The sequence below is a fragment of the Fukomys damarensis genome, unplaced genomic scaffold, assembly GCF_012274545.1.
Source record: "Fukomys damarensis isolate Sample0158 unplaced genomic scaffold, DMR_v1.0_HiC HiC_scaffold_17, whole genome shotgun sequence".
NCBI lineage: Eukaryota > Metazoa > Chordata > Mammalia > Rodentia > Bathyergidae > Fukomys > Fukomys damarensis.
This window is the reverse complement of record NW_022900929.1, coordinates 73,659,431-73,681,428: the sequence shown is the minus strand read 5'-3', so window position 1 is coordinate 73,681,428 and position 21,998 is coordinate 73,659,431. Positions and strand designations below refer to the sequence as shown.

Here is a 21,998-nt window from a genome sequence, read left to right as displayed (position 1 = left end):
TTTTTTTTTTTTTTTTTTTTTTTGTTACTTGGCATCAAACTCAGGACCTTGTGCTTATGAGGCAGGTGGTGGAACCACTAAGCTAAATCCCAGCCGTCTTTCTTCCTTCTTAACTTCTCTTTCTCTCTCTCTCTATTTACTTGAAGGCACCAGGGGGCCACCAGACCTCACCAAGGACTTTCTGCTGTATGCACAAGCACTTGAGAACCAGTGTGGCTTGGAGTTCAACAACTAAGGAGCTCTGGAGACAGCTGGCCTATGAATGTGAACTGCTTCAAGAGGTTAGTAATCCAGATTGTCATTCACTCTCCAGTTTTATAATTCAGGAAACTGAATAACCAAGTGGAGAAAGATGTGACTTGATTGGCCAAGCTATATATATATATATGGAGGTAGTTTGAACATCACTTGAAAAAGAAGAGCCTTTTCAGAGATGTGTTATGGTGAAAAATTGGAAGACTATCCCAAGTTTTGAGCTATTTCGTAAAAAGTATTTACTAATGATTTTGAATGTGTTCAATCTTTAAATACTGTGCATCTTGGCCTATCGTTTGCACATCTAACTGCTTGGTGATTGCAGTATATTTACATATTTGATGCACATTTGCGTTTCAGATCTTGTTCTAGCTCTCTGCAGAAGAGTCTGGATAAAAACAAAGTCTGCTGTCATAGAACTTACTGAGTGGAGAGGGGAAAAAAGGTCAGGTAGACAAATCAGCAGACCAGACAACATCAGATGGGCACAAAGAGTGGCCATGGTGGAAGGTTTTTCTCCAGGTGGATGAGACACTGTCTGCAGGCTTTGGTCTCCAGTGCCCATCTCATGCCACACATTTGAGTGTAGCAGAACCACATCCTGGTCCCTCCTTTGAGCCATCCTGTCTTTTGGAACTGATCCCTGGGGTTTTCTTTTCTGCGTCACCTCCTCTGCCCCCTGCATTGGACAAAGTCCCATGCACCCTTTCAGATTCAGCTCCTGATTGCTCCCTTCCATGCCTTCTTGCCACCTCTCCCCGATCTCCCCAGCACTATCTCTACAGTAGCCTCTGGGTAGACCTTGCTCTCACCATATTGCCAGCATCTTTTCTCCTGTCTGTCTTCCTGGGCACAGCAAACTGAAGGTCTCCCTGGCTCGGTCAGCTTGCTGAGGGCTCAGCTCTCCCTTGCCCATCTTTCTATTTCTTATGCAAACGTGCCTTCTAGCATTTACATGGTAGATGCTTGTTAAGTCTTTGCTAAATGCAGGTATTATTTTTGTCTTTGTTGCTAACAATGTGTGATTTGAGAGTAGTTTTAAAAATCCAAAAGAGCCTCACATTTCCAAGCTGGAAATTTGGATAAAAATGTTTATCCTACACAGGTGTTGGAAGATTAAATTGGAAAGTCTTAATTCAGTGGTTCACAGAATGCATGACCCTGTTGGTTACTATTTCCTTATTTTCTATTAAAGTATCTTTTTTCAGTTCAGTTTTAATTTTTTTTAATCAGTATATGTTTGTAGAACACATAATAATCACATTCTTCATGGGGAGTTGGTTCATGTACATAGCACATCTCCAATTTCTGAGGACAAATTGTTAAAATGTTAACTAAAATTCTTACTGTTATTAACAGAATAACAGTAATAACAGCAGCTACAACTTATTTAGCTTACCATCTGCTAGATACTGTTCTAAGAGCTTTACTTTTATGAACTTATTGAATCATCACAGGAACCCTGTGAAGAAGGAGATATTAGTATTTCCATCATATGGTGAAGAAACAGAGACATGAAGAGGCTATTTAACTTTCCTAAGTCCTCATTAATGGTAGAACTTGGACTTGAACTCAAGTTTTCGTGCATGATCAGCTCCTTCCGCTGCTTACCTTAATCCCCATGAAAACAATTTGAGGTTTTATCTTCCTTTCAAAGAGAAAGGAATTGAAGCCCAGAGAAGGTAGGGAACTAAATCAAGATCAAACAGTAAGTAAGGGGTCCTGTCCAGATTCCATGGAAGTCTCAGGGGCAAAATCTTTCAGTTTTGAATGTGGCCTGTGGCTGAAACTTTGCCTATCTTAAAATGAACTATTAAAACATGAGTTAGTACACTAAAAACAAACTATTTAAAAAAGAGACCAAGAAAACAATTTATTTATCATAGCTTCCACCCCACTCACCAAAAACCAAAAACCCCCCAAAAAAATCTTAGTAAGACATTTAGCCAAGGAGATGAAAGATATATACACCAAATGATGAAAGTAACTGAAGAAGACACAAATAAATAGAGTGGCTGTGGTCATGGATTGGAATAATTAAAATTGTTAAAATGTTCATGTTACTCAAGGAAATCTATAGACTTACTATAATCCCTGTCAAATTCCAATGAGACTTTTTACAGTAATAGAAAAAGCAACCATAAAATTTGTGTGGAACCACAAGAGACCTCAGATACCTAAAGTAGATTTGAATAAAAAGAACAAAACTGGAGGCATCACACAGTTGGACTTCAAAATATAACACAAATCTATAATAATCAAAACAGCATGTTAAATAAAGCAGACACATAAACCAAGAGAACAGAATAGGGAGCCCAGAAGTAAATCTACATATTTATAGTTAATTTGTATTTGATAAAGATGCCAAGAATGTACAAGGGAGAAAGGACAAATTCTCCAATAAACATTGGTGGGACAACTGGATATCTGTATGCAGAAGAATGAAATTGGATGCGTATTTCACACCCTATACAAAATCAACTAAAAATGGATTAAATGTAAACATAAGACCTGAAACTATAAAACTCCTAGGAATAAAAGGCGGAAACCTCCATGATACTGCTCTATGTAATGTTTTAGATACATCTTCAAAAGTACAGGAAACAAATGTAAAATGAGACTAATGTGTTTTCATCAAACTAAAAAGCTTCTACACAGCACATAAGCACCAGCGTGGAAGTGGAAGGGAAGAAAATATCTGCAAACCATACATTGATACAGTTATCTGTTTCTCAGATAGCTCTGGCAAGAAAGCAAATAATCTAATTAAAATGGGTGAAGGACTGGAATAGACAGTCTTTGAAAATGGACTTATAGATACCCTGTGCATCTATGAGAAAATGCCCAGCATCACCAATTCCAGCTCAAATCACAATGGGCTTATTACCTCTCACCTGTAAGAATGGCTAATATAAGAAAGGTAATAGATAACAGGTATTGGTGAGGATGTGGAGAAAAGGGAATGCTTGTTAATGGGAATGTAAATTAGTGTAGCCATTATACAGAGCGGAACAGAGGTTCCTCAAAAACTTAAAAATAGAATTCCCACGGGACCCGGCAGTCCCACTCCTGGATATATATCCAGATGAGACAGATGAAGTCAGTGTGTTACAGAGATATCTGCAGTCTTACGTTTACTGCAGCATTATTCACAATTGACAAGATACAGAATCAGCCCGAATGTCCACCACTGAATAACTGAAAAAGGAATGCGTGGCATATATTCATGATAGAGTATTTCTGCCTCAAGATATGTGAAAATCCTGGATAACACAGATGAGCCTGGAAGATATACCGTGTGAGATAAGACACACAAACAAAAGTATCACACCACACGATCTTGTAAGTGTGTGGAATCTGAACATGTTAAACTCTTAGAAGCAGAAGGTAGAACGATGGTTATCAGGGCCTTTAGAGGAAGGGGGGAAATTGGGCAAAGGACACAAAATTTTAGTTACATGGAGGAATAAGTTCAGGAGATCTGTTGCACAGTGTGGTGACTATGGTGAGCAACAATATATACATGCACATTTCAGAATGCATACTCCCCACATACTTTTTGTCAGTTAAAAATAATAAAATAGCCTAAAGCAAAACAATGAGTTGGGCTATAGACAGTATATTTAATGATAATATGATTAACAATAACAATGATTCTTTTTAGGGGGTAGATTTAGAAGATAAGAGATCCATCTTTCTGTCTGAAAAAATGCTAGTAGGATAAAATGAAAGTGGAGTGTTTTGCATTGTCATTTAGGACTTCAATAACATTTCTAGCTCTCAGTTGGCTCCACTTCTTGAGGCCTTTGCCACTTCCTTCTTCAGAGTGACCTAGGATAGTCCTGATTCTGGGGGGAGTTGGAGGAGCAGGGGAGGGTCCCATGGAGCCACAGATGGGTTTTCCAGCCATTTGTCACTATTTCCTGGCATTTATGTGAAAATCAGTGTGACTGGGCTGTTCTTCTCACTGAGTTTTGCCAGAGGTGGCCCGCACAAAAGTTGGAAGAGATGGGGTGTGCAGAAACTTGGGCTGGTAAGTTATTTCTTTACTTGACTCTTTTTTGAGGCTGAGAAGCTGTCCACGAAGTCTGTAGACTTCATTGTCACGGGAGATCGGTGAGCCAGACTCCACAGCTGGCTCTGCAGTGAGGCCAGATGACTTCGTGAGTTTTGTGACCTAGAAGTTGGGGGAAAGGGGACCAGAAGGAAACCCTAATCTCCATATCCCAAATCCTGTCCTGGTTCATACTGTAGAAGAGAGACACTGTGGGGTAGATGCCTGTCACCGAAGAGGGACATCAGAGGACGATTCCAGATGATTCTGCTTCTCCCCAAAGTAGAACCCAGTGTTGTCCTACTGGGTCCTGACAAGGCAGCAGAAAGAAAGAGTGGCCCAGTCTCTTTCCCCCTGGAACGGATGGTGGTCCTCTGTGACCCTTCCAGCAAAGCAGTGAGGGAAGGCCTCTTGGTAGCCATGTTGTAGAGTAAGGAAACTGAGGCTCAGAGAGTTGAAGTAAGTTGCTCAAGATAGATAGCTGGTTGGCCTCCAAACCTCATTCTTCTAATCCAGTTGTCTACATGCCAGGGAGAAAATACCTGAAGAGACAGAAACCAAAGGAGACACTGGATTATCTGACTGCCTAGAAGTCAATCCTGTTGGTACTTGGCATTTTACAGATTCCAAATTGGAGGCCCTGCCTGCTTATGTGAATTACTTAGCGAGCGGGTTTAGTTGTTGCCCTGCTTTTCATAACTAAGTGAGTAACAATTTGGGTAATGTTTACCTCCTCAGTAGGTGATAAACTCTACAGTACAGGGTTTGTTACTACTTATTTTCCTCTCCACACCTAGGCCCTGGCACCTGGTGGGCTTCTTGTATTCAGCATCGATGAATGAGTAAATGAATGGACAGCTTCGTTATCCAGCACTTGTTCTGCTCACCTCTACATTTTGTGACAGGAATTGCTTTATCTTTGATCACTGGGAACAGAAGTGTAGTAGTCTTGTCCCCCCAGGGAGCTTGACCTCTGAGGACATTTTAAAGGCTGCAGGGAAATGTCCCTGGGACATCAGGTTGCAATACTCTTTTCCCACACAGCCTCCTCTCATCGCAGGTCAAACAATCCCTTCTGGAGATGCCCCTCTGCCCCAGAGAGCAGGAGCCCCCGGACTAGCTGGAGGGATACAAGAGTCCAGCGCCATGTCAGAGGGGCCCGCTGGCTGCTAAGAGTGGGCCATGGATGTGAAGACATGGTGGAAATGGTCACGTGTGGGAGCCCTCAGTTGAAAAGGCTCCCCTGATGTCATCCTCTTTATTGCAGCAATCACTGGATCCATGGTCCACGCATTGGAATTTTCAAGGAAATCCAAGAAAAAACAGAAAGAGAAAGCAGAGATTCCTGGTGGAATACTTGCTAGGAGAGAAAAGTGGATGTGATTCTCTGGTTTCTAGATAAAATAGTTCAGTAGGGTGATACTTTATGGTGCAAAAAGAATAGGCATGTGCTCACTAATAATCCCATGGAACCCTAGTTAAGGTGCAGCCAGACTTCAAGGGAAGTCACTGAGAATTTCTCTCAACTAATTACGTAAATACCAAGACAAGTTGTCTCCCCCCCAAGACTAAAAGGTCTCTGGGACAATGAGGAGACGGCGGCCCCCCTGCCCCCTTGTCATGCACATTCATGTCACAGGCTTCAGCAGAGAACTTGGGACGCTTTGATGGCCGTGTGCTCAACTGGGCTTCAGGGATTTCCAATTCCTTGCACCTAAGCACCTCTCCTCAAACAAATAGCATTGGGACACAATTCTGCAGTAGGCTGTGGCTACTTAATTACCTAACTCAGTGGTCTTCCCACCTTCCAAGCATGGCAGATATTTGGAAGCATTAACATTCCTGGAATTGTATTAGGCTGGCCTTTGTAAAGGAGTTGAATACTGCCTCATTAGCTCAGGCTCCCCGGGCATTTGTGTCTCTGACAACAGTTTAATTATGGACATTGTTTACGAATCAGTATTACAAGGACAGATTAGAGGGCTAATCTGAAGATTAGCACAATAGCTTGTTTTGGGTTTATTCATTCAGCCAGTGAATTTAAGCATTAAACAAACCTGTTTGTGTAGCCCTTGTTCTCCGTAATAAGATTGGGGGGACACATTCTCAGGCATGGATACATTTAAAGGTTTCTACATCTCTTCTTCAGTTACCCTTTGATTTAGCCTGGAATGACCCAAAGGGAGAAATAACAGCTTTTGGAAATATTGAGGTTAAAAAAAAGATCCGGGAGACTGGTTAATCCAGGTGACTGATTTCAGGAAAGAAACTTTGTCCTGAATTTTTGGTATCTCCAGTAAAGACTTCTGAGAAGCCAGTAGTCTTTTGGGACCTTGGGAGTGAATTTTACAGAATTTGAAGAAGTGAATAAAAATTTGTTTCCTTTATGCTTTTTTTCATCTGTGTTGAAGATTTAATTTTCTTCCACGTGGTCCTTTGAAAACTGTGAGTAGAAAGCATCGTGAAGACATTCTAACCTGGGGAGAAAAATGGGTCATTCCAGACAGACTCAGGAATTTTAGGATTAATTTTGAGATATTTGCATGAAAATTTCCCATGATTAGGAATTTAGATCAATTAAGGAAATAGCCATGAGCATTTAGAGACTTAATCTCCGCAGTTTCTCACATGTTGGAGCAGGGTGGCAGTTGGGGAATTTGACTTTCCAAAGTCAGCTTTGTGCAGAGGTAGAATGTGAGACTCAGCCAGAACCTGGGAGGCAGATCGGGATTGTCTTGAGTGTCACGTCGCAGGTGGCAGTCTTCTGGAGGTGGGTGGCTAGTCAGGAGGAAGAAAGTGGCTTCATTTCGTGGCTGTAGGTGGATTCCCAGGGCCCCAGCCCCCTAGGAGCAGGCTTGTCTTGGGATCAGTGTTCCCAGCTCCACTGACTGCCATAGAGAGTGGGCATGGAAATCTCTTTGCTCCTCATTGCCATTAGAATAAGTCAGAAGTGTTAGATGTAGTGTTAGGACCCTCAATCCCTGCATGGCTGGATCGAGCAGGACCCTGGCAATCTGAGAGCCATCCCAGCTGGTTGACAAGGACTATTTACGGTGTGGTAGCTTTGTTTTCAAGTTTTTCAAGCGATTGAACAGTCAACCCACACAAGTTAACATTTCCCATGAGAATGTAGCTATGTGGTTTCTCTGGAATCATTGGAAGTTTTGAGAGCTGGGACCCGCATTTTTACAAGGAGGCAAACTGAGGTCATGGCTGTCCCTAGAAGCTGGCCTGTGATCCCAAGACCCCAGACTCTGGCCTCCCTGCCTCCCTTCTCAGCTCCCTGCTGGGCTGCAGCCACATCTTCACACTGGATGGGTCCCACAGGCAAGTTTCCTTCCCATTTCACAGTGTGGTACTTCGGTATAGACGTCCTTGAAGACGTCGTTCATACCCTAGAGATCAGCCTGACTTAACCTGTCAGGTGGCACTGAGAAGTGGGAGAAAGGTGGCTGTAAGAGGAAAAGTAGGGGAAGGAAGCGCCAGTGAAAGGCATTGTGCTTGCTTGGCATTTGGGCAGGGGACCAGGATGGGGCAGAGAACAAAGGAGCTCTTTTCCCCACATCCACGTGACCGAAGCCTGGACCCAGGCGAGTGAGTGAGACGGAAGCTGTCTCGAGGCCCAGGGAAGCCTTCGTGGCTCCCAAGTGTAGGGACGCTGGAACCTGCCTATAGTCTAGGTTCCTGGGGCTATTTTGAGAGGAGGCAAAGGATGGGAGGTGACTGTACAGGGGCTCATTCTCAGACAGTAGTGAGCAGTGTCCCTGGAGGTGTCATTTCTAGGTGGCCTCCTAGCAGAACAACATGACTGTTCCAACTTCACCTCTGAGTGGTCCAAGGGCAGGCACTAGAGGAAGGCGGGGAAAGAGAAAAGGGCCTGGGTGCTCTGTCCTCGTGTCCCTGGTCATGCGCCCCACGGAGCAGCCACACTGGTCTTTCTCAGTGGCTCCGATTGTCCACACTCCTCACAACGGTTTGTCCCCCTTAAAATAATGACCCTCAGAATCCCTTCTTGGATTCATCTCAGTCCTCTGTGGTTCAGCTTTAAAGAATAAATCAGCATTTTAAGGCCCGCCTGGATTTATTGTAAACAGTCTCTCTCCACTAGAGAGGGCCCACAGTGTGATTTGGCCTGGTGCTGGGTTGGCAGCTCGGTTTGGAGACACATTTGCCTTTAAAATATCGTAGCCACCAGGAAATGCACCTCGTCGTTGGCCCTGTGCGTGTTTTCTTAGGAGTGTAAAAGGACCTCTCCCTCGGAGTCACCTTAGCTGCTCCCCCAAGTCATTTCTGGGATGAGAAGACAGGGAAGGGGGACAGGGAAGGGCTTGGAGGGCCTGCCGCCTCATGTCCTGGCTGGCTGTGTCCTTGGGACGTGCCTCAGACCTTCCTCTGCTAGTGCAAGGGCATTGCTCAGTGCGTGTCTTTTCCCACAACGGCCAGCTCTTTCAGGCAGGTCCGCGTGGGGTGAGCCTTCTGGGTCTCCGCTGGCAGCACAGCCTGCTTGCTGCCCACAAGGTACACATGGGTTTGGGGCTTCGTGGGTCCTTGTGGAACTTGTGCCCTATCTCTTGTCCATCTCTGTGCTTGTGATAAGAAGCTCCCACTATCCCTGCTAGTCTTTGCCTATTTTCTGCTTGGGAAATTTCTTTTGATATTTATAGACTGTTTTATCGATGTTTGAAGTTTATAAGAATTACATTCCTCACGGGGAGGTGGTGCATCCCATACCACATTTTAATCCTTTCTTCGTCCTCCACCGCTCATCTCTCCCTGTTCCTTTCAAGTCTCAGCCCCCTTCTCACTCACAAAAGCTCTATTTCCATTTTTTAACTTTCTTTCTTTCTTTTTTTTTTTTTTTCATCTGTCCCTGCTCAAGAATATTTCAAAAGTGAATACCTGGTGAGGTTTCCCACTGGAGATGTGTTACCAGTTTTGTGTTCTCTGGGAATCAGAATAAGCATCTTTTAGAATAAGCACCTTCTAGGTTTTGCGTCCCTATTTGTGTTTGATGAATTAGGACCAGTGAACTTAAGCTTTCTAGACCTCGCTTTGCCCTCAAGGTTGCGGTCAAGGTGGTAAACTTCACAGAGGAGCTGTGAGAATTAAATGACACCATCTCTGTAGGGCGCTTATCCAGGTACCCGGCATCCTGGGTTAGCAGTTGCTGCCTCTACACTATCTTCACGAACGTAGATGCTAAGAATGTGCACCCAGGGCGCGACTTACTGAGGAACTTCCAGCTGTCACGAGTGTCTGAGCCCTCAGAACTGGTCCTGGCCGCCGCTCCTCCTGGCAGGTGGATCCTGCTGATCCCACGCCGTCTCTCAGGAAGTCAGTTGCTGGCTAAGGGAAGAGCCTGCCTCCCTGTGCGTGTGCCGAGCATCCCTGGAGAAAGGGTTCCCAGCCCACCACCCACTTTCCGAAGCTAACGGCTCTGTGGACCCGGATTCTGAAGCTGCAGCGGTACTCTGGCATCTTAAACTATTTGAATAGTGGCTTCCCGGTGCATTTTTGGACAGATTAAAAGCAGTGTACACACAAAACTCGCTGGACTGTGTTCACAAGCCGAGCCGAGCTCAAGGTTAAAGGTTAGACATGAAATAGCAAACAGAAGCAAGGCAGACAGGCACTCACATCTGGCTGTTGGGAATGAACAAAACAGATGCCCGGAAAGTCGGGCAGAACCTGTATGTGAGCGGAGTCTTACGGATTTACCATTTTGATTCCAGCAGCTCGGAGAAGACGTTCAAAGTGAAGGAATGCCCCCTTAGGGTCACTGAAGCACTGGGCACCTGCGTGGGGAGCCACACCCCGGTTCCCAGAGGACTCCAATTTACAGAGCAGCGGAGCCTCCCTGACCGCAGATCACATCCCGGGAGTCCTCCCCAGACTGAACATTCCTGGGGGTGACTGCGGCCTCTGCCACCTCCCAGGTGGTGGAGTAAGAACGGGAGGATACACATGCGGCACCCGGGCAGGTTTCCCAAGCCCAAGGACCGCCTGCTGGGACAGGTTGGAATCTTCGCTTCTTGCCTAGGGACGACCTGCTTAATGGAAAATGAGCTACATTGAACTTTCATACCAAATTCCTTCACTTTGTTGGGACTTAGTTTTGTTTTGGGGGGCCGTGGATGGGAATGTTGGATTGGAATCAGAGGACCGGTTGGGGGACACCTTGCCACAGTCCTCACCATCTTACATGGCCTCCTATGTACTCCTTTATACTGCCTTCCGGGCCCCAGCAGGGGTCTGAACTTGAACTCTCTGCACTAAGACACCTGTAACCCTGCCACTGCACTTATGCCTTAGCCAGCGGGAAAACCATAGTTGAGTCGAACCCTCAGACGCACTACACAGGCAGGATGTCCATGCGTCTTGTGGAGGGCGGCGCTGAAGCAGCAGCAGGAGGGAACAGGCACAGCTAGGGCTGGAAAGAGGCCCCTGTCGGTGGAGCCCTGTCTGCCCTTCAAGCCAAGGGCAGTGCCAGGGTAAGTGGGGAGGCCTGCCTGCGGGGCTGACGCCCAGCTCGTGCACCGCGAGCCTTTCCAGAGTATTCTCAAGTTCGCGGGCTCACTTGTTCCAGGGCCGCTTGTCCCTGGAAGGGTCGGGGAAGTTGTGGCTGTGAATCTGGCAGAGAGAAGAAAGGGAAGAGGAGCGCTGGGCTTCCCTCTGCCAGCCAAGCCCATTCGTGCAGCTCCGGTTGCATAATGACAGGGAAAGGAAAAAAGCTCAGTTTTAGTGGAGCTGCAAATCCTTCTTGGGCTATGTGGGCTGCTTTCTTCCTTTCTTTTCCTTTCCTTTCCCTTTCTCCTCCCTCCTTTCTTTTAAATTTCCATTCCTGATGATGTCACAGCTGAAAAAACTTTTAAGGACTAAATTGTGTCACGCTTATCCATCTACAGAGACAACACTAGTACGGGAAGCCTTCTACATTGTTGGAGAGAGTCTAAACTGGTGTGACTACTACGGAAATCAGAATGGAGATTCCTCAGAAAACTGAATTCCATTTGACCCCACTATTTCCCCTTTAGATATCTTCCTGAAAGAGTTAGAGACATCATATCATGGTGATACACGCACACCCATGTTTATAGCAACACACTTCATTGTAGCTAAATCTAGCTGGGCCTGGTGGTGCACTCCTGTAATCCAAGCACTCGGGAGGCTGAGGCAGGAGGATCCTTGTGAGTTCGAGACCAGCCTGGGCTACATAGTGAGTTCCAGGTCAGTCTCAACTACACAGTGAGACCCTGTCTCAAAAAACAAAAACAAAGCAAACAAACATAGTAGCTAAATCTTGACAGTGGTCTGTAGGTTTGTCAACAGATGAATGGATACAAAAGAATGTGGTGTTTACATAAGATGGAGTACTACTCTGCCACGAAAAGGATATGTATCAAATGTTTGAGGCATTGGCAGGAAAATGGATGCACCTTGAGACCATAATGTTAAGTGAAATAAATCAAACACACAAGCTTAACTATTGTATGGAAGCCCAAAGCATAAATAAAGAGCAAAATAAAAGATCCTAGGAAGAAGGGAGATAGATCTCTTTCAAGTGGGTGGGGGGATCAAGCGATGGAGGAAGCAGAAGGGAATGCAGGGAAAGGAGCGAAGACGTCTCAGGCACGTGGAGCGCAGGAGTCTGGGTTTAGCTGTGTTAAGGTTATGTGCTCCCAACTTGCACTAATAAAGAACAAAAGGAATAAATGAATAAAAGAAAATGATTGTTTATACAAATATTAATATTTATACTTGGTTCGTGGGCTTCTGTTTTGGGCACAGTAGCTTGAAGCTGCACTCTGATAATCTCATAGATAAAAGGAAGTTTCACACTTTGGTTAGTGAGACATTTCTCTCTTGCCCGTCCTGTGGGCTGAGCACTGGGTCACTACGTCAAGCTGGTAACTTCCCTTCACCAATAACTTGCTTTTTCAAGCATGGAGCCAAGAGAAAAGGGATGGGAGAAGACCCTAGCGAGTGTGAGAAAGTATTCTAAAGAGGGTATTATATGATAACCAACTCCCAGCTCACATAAGGGATATTGTAGTCCATGAAAAATTATATTACAAATCCCGAACTGTTAAGTGATGAACAGGATCTCACTTGTAAACTGAAGGTGTTGGAAAAGAAAGTAATGTGTGTCCCTGCATCCAGCATCCTTTTGTATGTGTTAAGTGCATTTGCTTTACAGCGTTCTGTCTGCAGAGAGAGCTCATTGAATTGGAAGGTAGGCGATCCATTTGGAAAGTGGACTCTGCTTAACAGAAAGATAGAGATATAGACGGATGGAGGTTCTAGTCTTAGAGAAGACTTCTGTAGAGCAAGGCTGGATGGCAGCCGGGAAGGGTCTAAAAGCCCCAAGGATTAGAAAGACCTGAAAATAAAGGAAACTTTCATCTTCCTAACAAAAAGTTCCTAAAAAAAGCAAAATGGCTACATTAAAATCTTAGGGATATAGGTTATTTATTTGTCTACTTATATATTGCATTGATTTGTGTAGTTATACATATTAGGAATCACTTATAAAGTTGTATAACCAGGAACTATTGCATCTTTCGCTCTCTTACTTTGTAAAGTGGCTTTATTAACACTCCTCACTCATGTGCGTGATGTCCAAGCCTTCTTTTGAGTCCTCGCACTCAGTTTGCCCCAGCATGTGGTCCTGTCCTCTGCTTCAGGAGCAGCTGGATGTGAATCTGTTTATCCCAAGCCATTCATCTGCTTATATAACGGCTCAGAGTTATTATGCTTTATATTCATTGCCTACAATTCAGTTGGGATTGCAACATTGTAGCCTCTGTAACTTTCAAAGCATCTTCTAAAAAGTGTCTTTGAAATTATGCAATATTTGCAGTTAATCTGGGGGAAATATCTTTATCTGATTTTATTTTAAAAAATCACTTCCATTAGGTGACCTGTATAAGTGTACCAAAATCAGTGATTGCATTCCTTTGATCTAATTTTAAATTATATAGTGAATATATTACATAATTGAGAGTACATCTGCAATATGAAAATCTCAAAATGGAAATATAAACAACTTCCTTGAAGAGTTAGTTTTTAAAAAGTGCCTTATATTTTTGTATATACAGGAGCTTATCAGCATAGTTTTGCATATTTTCCTTTTCTTATTGAAGCAATTGACATGGCATTTGGCAGCAATTCAGATAGAAATCACAGGATTAAATAAATCTATGATTAGATCCACAAAATAAGTTATAGAAATTACATACAAATGTATATCGGGAAGTTTTAAATTCTATATGGGTCAAAAAAAATGAGAATGTCCTAGTGCTGAAATATACATGAATTTGATTAACAAATAGATGTTTTGATTTTAAATAATATTCATTTTTCTACCCATCATACATTAATCCACTGAGGTGTTTTGGAAAAGAAATTAGTTCCACAGCCACATACAGGTAGGAAAGGACACAGACTTTTAAGCTCTTTTCTTGCAGATTTAGAATGCATGTTAGCCTGTTCGGGGCGCTGCAGGTCCTACAGGAAGTAATTTGTTTTGGATCCAGTGTCCAATAAATATATTTTATTATGGAACCCTTTATACGATGCAGTTATCAACGACGGATGTCACTGCAGTTCCCTGGCTCTCATTTCTGTCTGTCTGTCTCTAAGTCAGGAGAAGTGGAGAAGCGAAATGGGGATGGGAGGGGCTCAGAGGACCTGAGAGGGTCCCCGTGGGTGTGAAGCGCACGCAGCCACTCCAGGGTACGGCCGGGGCAGAGAAAAGTCCAGAGTCAGGCCGCATCTGCTAAGGGGCTCTTACTGGGGTGCTGCAGCAGGCTGCCAGGGAGTGTGCACACACGTGTGCGCGTGTGTGTGAGGACCTGCGAGGCCCCCAGTCTTCTTCCTGCCCTTGGGGGGAAGGGGGTAACTGAGGACGGTTCCCAGGATCCCCTGGGGTGACATGAGCCATGTGACCTATTTCCTTGGACCAAACCTGTTGCTAACTCCAGTCTCAATAAGATAGGTACTAAACTCATGGAAAAAGGGAATTTGGTAAACTGTTTAAAAACCCATAGCAGCCCTTTTTTTGTTTGTGAGTTCATGAAAAGAAAGTTAAGGCTTGCAGGTGGTGGGCTCTTTCCTAACACAGCACAGCCGCCAGGCTGGCGGAGAGCAACTTGAGTCCTGCTGCCCTGGGAGACCTCAGCAGGGAGGGGTGGAGCTGTCCCTGGGGGGCCGTGGGAGGAGCACCCATGAAATGAGAAGTGTGGCTCCTTGGACAGCCAGGACAAGGGCTTCAGCACTGGATGAGGAACCCCAGTGTGGCATCGGGGCGACCCTGAGCAGAAGACAAGGTGCCGTGCACTGTGTGACCAGAGCCCACAGCTGCATGTATCCCCGAAACTGGCACGTCTAGGGCAGAAGTCCCCGAGTGTCATCTGTGGACCGTGAAACCCTGGGTAACCTTTGGAAGTGACACTGACTAGGGAGCAGTCCCCAGAGATTTGGAGTCGGAGCTCCTGACGGAGTGGATTTTCCACGAGTGTCTCGTGATTCTGAGTGATCCATGGGTGTGGGGAAGCACAGACTTTGTAAATCGTTCTTGAATTTAATTCTCTGTTGTGAAATAAATTGGAGAAAGTAACATACATTCTCCTGAACTCATAGCCACTCGTAGGTTACTAAATGCAGAAGCCTTAAAAACAGCTCCACAACTGCACTTGGGAAAGAATGGTTGAGAGTTTCTCCTCCTACACATTTGCCTGCTGAACCATATTCTACCCATTCTCCTTCTTGATATTCCTTGCCAGTCCTGTTTGGTGTTTTTCCCTTGTCCTCTGAGCCAGGACCTGGCTTTTATATCTGCAGGGATCTTTGCCTGTTTAAACCCTTGCTGCCAGCTCATTCAGAAGGAGTGGTTGCCGACCTGTGATTTTTTTACCTCGTAATTTTGCTGGATTGTCCTCCCTGTATTATAGACCCTTCCTCTCCTCCTTCTGCTGTCTACCTGGACATGGCCAGGGCACACTTTGCTGTTTTTAATGATAGCATTGATGATACCAGAGAGGCAGATTCTTTCCTGAGAGGTCAGTTCCGTGCTGTCTCAGCAGGCAAAGCTGTTCTGACAGTATACTCGGGCCAGCACGCACAGACTGCAAACACCATACCTCCAGTCAGTCTCCCTCTTTTAGATTTTTGCCACTTTCAGTGGACAACAGTCTTATTTGTACCGTGTCACTTCGCAGCAATTTTGGGAAAGAGGTTTTTGCCTCAGTTTTCCCCATCTGTAAAGTGGAGGTGATAATGTAATATTACAAAATATTAAAATATATATTAAAAAAAATATATATAAAAACTCTTTTGCAAAGAAGTGTCCGTGGCTGGTTCAAGTATAACTAACCTCCGGTGGGTTCATCATTTAAAAGGGAAACTTGGAAAGAACCATTTGATAGTAACTGCATTTTCAGTGAGCGGCTTGATGGGATGCACTCTGCTGTGTCTGTTCTACATCTGCTGTTTCTAACGACTGCTTTGCCTGGGGCGTGAGTGCCGAAGCAGCGGAGTTAGCAGAGAAAACAGGTGTGCCTGTTCAAAGGAGGGAAGAAGTGTATTTGTGAAAACATCTTCCTAGCCTTCCTGCCCCTTTCCCAAGAGAGGCTCACACTCCAGGCACCCTTGGGGGCGGTGCCAACCCTTGCATGGACCTTCTCCCTTGTGACTTGGCAAGCCCAGGAGGGGACACTGAGCCCCGCTTCCGGGATAAGAGGTGTACTTCTCTTCGCTGTGCTGTGTATGAGCTGCTCTGGAGACTTTGCCAGTTAGAACAGGGGGACTGTACCTGCCTGGCATGTGCTCTCCAAGCTTGAACCATTCAGCTGCTCTTTGGTGGGTGAGGCAGATCACGGAAACTGTTTAACTTCACACTGAAGGTTTTCTGTAAGATCTGAGGGCTGGGGAGAACAGCAAGCCAGAGTCAGAACCCAAGGCCCTCAAAGGAAGGCCCTTCGGGCAAAGCCTCAAGGCCCCATGGAAGCAAGCACAAGGGCTGTGTTTGCTGTTACCATTTTGTGCATTTGGAAATCGGGTTTTGTCAGTATCTAGGAGCCCTTGAGGACTAGCTCATGCCCACAAACTTGAAAGAGATGCTGCAGACCAAAGTGGTGATAGTTTGACTCACAGGGAGAAGAGGTCAACTTGTCTGGCCACTCTTGGCTAGGTGGAATATTTGTATTAAATCTCCAACAGTGGATGCGGCTGTCGAGGGTACCAGACATTGGCGTGTGCTCGCCTAGGCCTGGGCGGAGAGGTTTCAGAGAGAGAGCTAAGATACCACCGGAAGCCAGTGCATCGAGCATGGTTGTCCTTATTAACCAGGTCTGACCCACCTGCCCGAAGCATCAGAACTCACATCAAGCAGGTGAGCCGGCCCGGTCGACCCCTGCTCCTGGGTGGTGCTGAAAGTTTTCCGATAATTCCAGCGATCTCATTTTTCTCTGAGTTTTGATGAACCATTCTCACTGGGTGAGAAATACACAACAATCCTGCAGTGTGCCGTCTGGTCCTCTTGTTGGATCAGGTCCCTCGGAGAAGAAAGGGTTCTGTGGTTGGAAAATTCTCCACTCGGGTAGGACCTCATTGTGCGGATTCATTATGTTCATGAGTACACTGAATGTTCGGAGCCCACCTGTTTCATTTTGTTTGCTGTAACATTTTTCACACCTTCTTGGTCAAAGAATTCTTTCCTTGTTTATATTTACTAGCACCCTGCGAAACTTGGTGTTCTTGGGAATATTCTGTGGAAAGTGCCAGTACAAGTGGAGCACACTTAATCCAAGAACCTGGAATCCAAACTACTCAGAAATTCAAAGTACCCTGAACACTGACACAACACCACAAGTGGAAAATCCCACACTGGCCACATGGGGCGGGTCACACGGTGACCTAAAGTGCAGGTGGGCTAAAATACTGTGACGTCATTCCCTTGAGGCTGGGTATGTAAGATACAGATGGTGTGTAAGAGAATGTTGTGTGGAGGGTTGGGTCCCATCCTTGTGTATCTCACTGTATGCACAGATATCCCCAAATCTGAAAAAGCTTAATGTCCGAATTACTTCTGGTCCCACGCGTTTTGCATAAGGGACTCTCAGCCTGTGTTGGAAATGCCAGTAGCCACAAGTGCCTCAGCTTGGGCAAGAGGTGAGCTTTCGCTCTTTTTGCATTTTGCCTAAGTTTTGTGGCTGCCTCAGTATTTTCTTGAGATTCTTCCTGTGATGACAGAAAGACCAAGAGAAATGAAGGGTTGCATCTTAACCTTCAAGAAGTGTAAAATAGCCATAGGTGAAATAACTTTCAGGAGACTAAGCTGGCTGGCTTCCAAATTTCCCTCTAGCCCTAAATATTTGGGAGAATCTAAAGACATCAGGGGAAATAGCATTTTGAAACTGAATTTCTATGTTTTTATGCCCCCTAGCAAATGGAGAATATAGTTTTCTATAATAGGCACCGTGACGCATTTCTAAAAGGCTTTAGTCATTGAAAGTTTTTTTCTTCCCCTTTTTTTTGAGACATGGTCTTGCTTTGTGGTTCAGGCCGGCCTTAAACTCACTGTGTAACCGAGGCTGGCCGTGAACTTGCAGCGATCCTACTGCCTCAGCCTCCTGAGTGCTGGGATTACAGATGTGTGCCACCATGCCCAGGCCATTATAAGTTCTTATGCAATACATTTTAAGCCATAGTTGAAAAAGTCCAGACTTGACATTAGAAAACCTGAGGTCAAGTCACAGTCCTGCCCAGGGATTCCTGGGTAAGTGGCCAGTGCTCCGAGCTTCAGGTTGGTCTTCATCACTGTGTCCTGTCGCTGTGAGGATTAAATGATGACAATATATCCAGCAGCTCGAAACTCAGCCTGTGCGAAGCATTCCACCTTTTAAAAACCGTCCTAAATGAATCTATGTAGTAGGTGCAACAGAAGCAGAAATGAGGGCATAGAGAAATAACCAGCTCAAGGACACGTGGCTATTAATAGTAAGAGCTGGAGTTTGAATCCAGGTCGGTTTGATTCCGAAATCCATTTTCTTTGCTGAACTCTTACATGCGGAAGCCCGGGGTTGAGCTCATAATAAGTGTTTAATACATGTTTTAAAATATAATTTTTTTTTTTTTTTTTTTTAGAGATTTAACGTAATTAGCTCACAGCCAAGTGACTCTGCTGACTCATGTCAAGCATAAAACTGCGGAAATGGGCAGAAAAGATGACCCTCTAGGGAAGAAAAACTGCGAGTCAGATAAAGCTTATAGTATTGTTTAACATAAACATTTTTATTAGCTCACCGTTTAAAAAGGTCTGCCGGATGCGTTAGAGTGGTTTGGTTTTTATTTTGGTTCATGTGCCTCTCTCTGCACTATGCCAACTGCTCCACCGTGCAGACTGTGTCATGTCCTACAGAGGGCATGTGTGGTCACCCAAATTTCTGGCGACTTTCCATGTTAGGAGACCCACTGTTTGAAAGTCCGAATCAGAAAATGCTCATCTCGGATTCCTCTGTGGCCAGGAGACAGGGCGAGGCGTTGGCTTTGTGACCATGGAAGCCAAGCAAGGTGGATTTGGGATGAGCCACGGGAGGGGGCGGCTCTGTAGGAGGGAGCGGGGGTTCTGCCAAGGGTGGCGGTGAGCATACGAGGCTGCGGTCCGCGTGGGCCCAGCACTGGGTGTGGTGCAGTGGGGCTTCCCTTAGAGAAGCTCGGGGCCATCTTGAGGCCCCTTCGTGGCTGGGAGGCTTCAGGTCGGGCTGGTGGGGGGAGTCTGGGGCCCCCTGATACTGCTTCAGAAGCTCCTTTCCCACGTCACTGAGCCAGAGTGGATCCTGTTGTTTGTGGCCCCGCGTCTTCACCAATGGCGCACAGTCAGCAGACCCGGGGAATGCATAAATGGGGCAGTTGTGAAACTGGTGCTGTGTGTGGCTACGATTAGTATCTGTCCATTTTCAGCACTGAACTTGATTCCTCCACACCTGTATCTAGGCGTCTGACCCAGGGGCATTTTGATTTCTGCTGTGACTTTTTCAGCCAACTCCAGCATTGTCGATGTTAGCATGTCCTTCACCTTGCTTTGGGAAGCTGTTAATAAAGATATCTGGATAAGCTTATACCAGTTTTGGCTCCCCTGCAATTAAGTGGACAAGTTTTCCTCATTTTTTTGTCACAAGGAAATTAGCTGTGTATGAGGCTTGGAGTTAACTTTTGAACAAGAGCTGACATCTCTCCAGGCAAAAATGTACTTGAAAATTATTCCATCTTTTGAGGACATGAAACTGAGTCTCAGGGAGTTTTTTTTTTTTATTTTTTATTTTTCTTTTGGATGTATCCTTTTGTTGTTTTACACTAAAAACTTTTAACTACTCATCAGGGTTTATTCAGAAATTGGTCCAATTTAATATTTTGTTTTGTGGTAGCTGATTCAGGTTTAATTCAGGGATATCACATTTTTGCTTTCTGTCCAAAGAACACAGTTTTATACCTCGTAATAGATTCATCTATATAAAGTGGAAGATTTATATATTGGGTCCAATTTTTCTTAACAGTTTTGCAATTTAAGTGCCCACTGCTTTCTTGAAGAAGAGGTTCTGAATAAAAATGCCACAAATAATAATAATAATGGATTTGGAATTCTACTTGGATAGAGGTGGAAGTAGAGAATAGTGTGACAGGAGAGGAAGGTCCTGTGGGTCCTAGAGAAGCTACCACTCTCGCTGTGTTCTCTGCTAAAGCACAATGACCCTTCTCCAAGAGACGTATCTGGGTCCTGGAGTTTATAATATTGGGGGAAAGGGTTCAGATTGATATTAATTGTGGGCAATTTCACCAGCTAGAACTAAGATAGATGAAGTCATTTTAAAGGTTATTTTTCCCTACAGAAAAAAGAGAACAGATTTCCCTTAATCACACATTGGGTGCTCTTAAGGATCTGGCTTGCCTAGAAAGAAGACATAGGAAAGGAATTCATGCCCCCAGAAGAGTCAAGTTTTTGTGGCATTTATATTTGCCAAGAATTCAGGATGAAATGTGTAAGAAGCAAGTTTTTGTTTTGCCAAGTAGTTACTCTTCTGCAACTCTTTCAAGGTTTGGGCAGATAGTGGCCAGGTGGGGGGGTTGTCTCAGGATTCTTGTTTTTGTATTTTGACTACATAATAGTCTGTGCACATCTCTTTACATAGTCATAAGGCTCTTTCTCCTCTCATGTTTAAATCTGCCTGTATAACCACAGTTTTATAATCCTGAGAGGGAAGTTTGATTAGAAATCATGTATGACCATGCTTCTAAAAGGAATGCAATGGAAATAAAGATTATTAATATATACTATCTCTTGGCATATCTTGCTAGGTAGTCATTTCTTTAGTGCGGACCTCTGGAAGAAGCCCATCTTGGCCAGGAGTTGCCACAGAAATCATACTGGGCTTAAGTTAGAAGTAGATAGCTGATGTTCAGGACTGGCGTGGACAGATGTTCACGTTGTGCACCCGGATTCAGGAGTGATGAAGGAGGCCATTGCTGCACCAACAGTCTCCGCCTCCATCTCACCCAAGTGTGTGGGCTTAGTAGGGACGAGTATTTTGTCAGATAGGAAAGGAAACAGTAGAAATATCCGTTTTATTTTGATGCAGTGCAGGTTGACACTTGTATTCTGTTTCATTTTGCAAAATAAGCTCAATTTGAGGACTTTCTGGCTCAAAGTTGTTGCATCATGGATGTTAAGTATTACAGTTCTCAACTTTGAAATTTTCTACTAAGATATGGCTTTGCTCTTTCCCTTAAATTTGAGATCTGATTTTTTTTGTTTGTTAGCGGTACCAGGGATTGAACTCAGGACCTTGTGCTTGCCAGGCAGGCACAGTCCTCTTGATCTAAATCCCTGGCCCACTTGAGGTCTGATGTTTAAACTAATATGTCTCTATTGTTATTGAACACAGTATACGCCAGTATCATATATGTAATATTAATAATTTAGTGTGTACATGTTTACTCTTGTGTGTGGATGTACTTAACTGTGTACACTTGTATTTATATATATGTGCATTGAAAAATTATAATCTTACTATGTTTGCTAATCTATACTGTGTATTCTTATAGTATAACATATACAGTAGTACCTTGGTTAATGAACTTCATCCTTTCCACGATTCTGGAGGAGACAGCATGTTCATGTTCGTGGGGGAAAGATTGCCCCTGTTGTGTTCCTTACCCAGTGCAGAGTTCGCAAGTGGAAGCAAAATTTTGCCGAATTCCATCTGGAAATGGAATTGTTTTTGAACAGAGGTATTACTACTTCTCAAATATTTTCTGTTTTATTAAAAATCCTTCTGAAAGCATGATGATATTTTACTATAAGCATAAACCATACTTAACTAGTCCTTATTAAATGTTGGATAATTAGTTGTTTTGGAGGTATAGTAGAAGTGCATTACTGATTAGGTTCTAGGGATAAATTCCTAGAAATGGAATTAGTAGTTTAAAATGTATATGCAGTTTGATATACATTGCCCAGTCACCTCTCTATGGTTGGTCCAAACTGTACTGTTACTATGTATGTGTTGGTTTCTCTGTCCTACTTGCTTTGTCCAGGTTATTATTACTTATAATAATATTACTCTTAGTCATTTGATAGGCAACAAAGTATTTCATTTTTGGATTTGCTTTTTTTTTTTTTTTTTTTTTCTTG

General features: G+C 44.3%; 1 long non-coding RNA gene across 2 annotated transcripts in view; it reads left to right on the top strand.

Annotated features, from left to right (window-relative positions):
* The window catches only part of LOC104867959, a 147,641-nt gene that overhangs the window by 79,892 nt on the left and 45,751 nt on the right, over positions 1-21,998 (top strand). For both annotated transcript variants that reach the window (XR_781912.1, XR_781913.1), the window contains exon 4: positions 147-281. This is a non-coding gene — a long non-coding RNA (uncharacterized LOC104867959). The remainder of the gene's footprint in view (positions 1-146; positions 282-21,998) is intronic.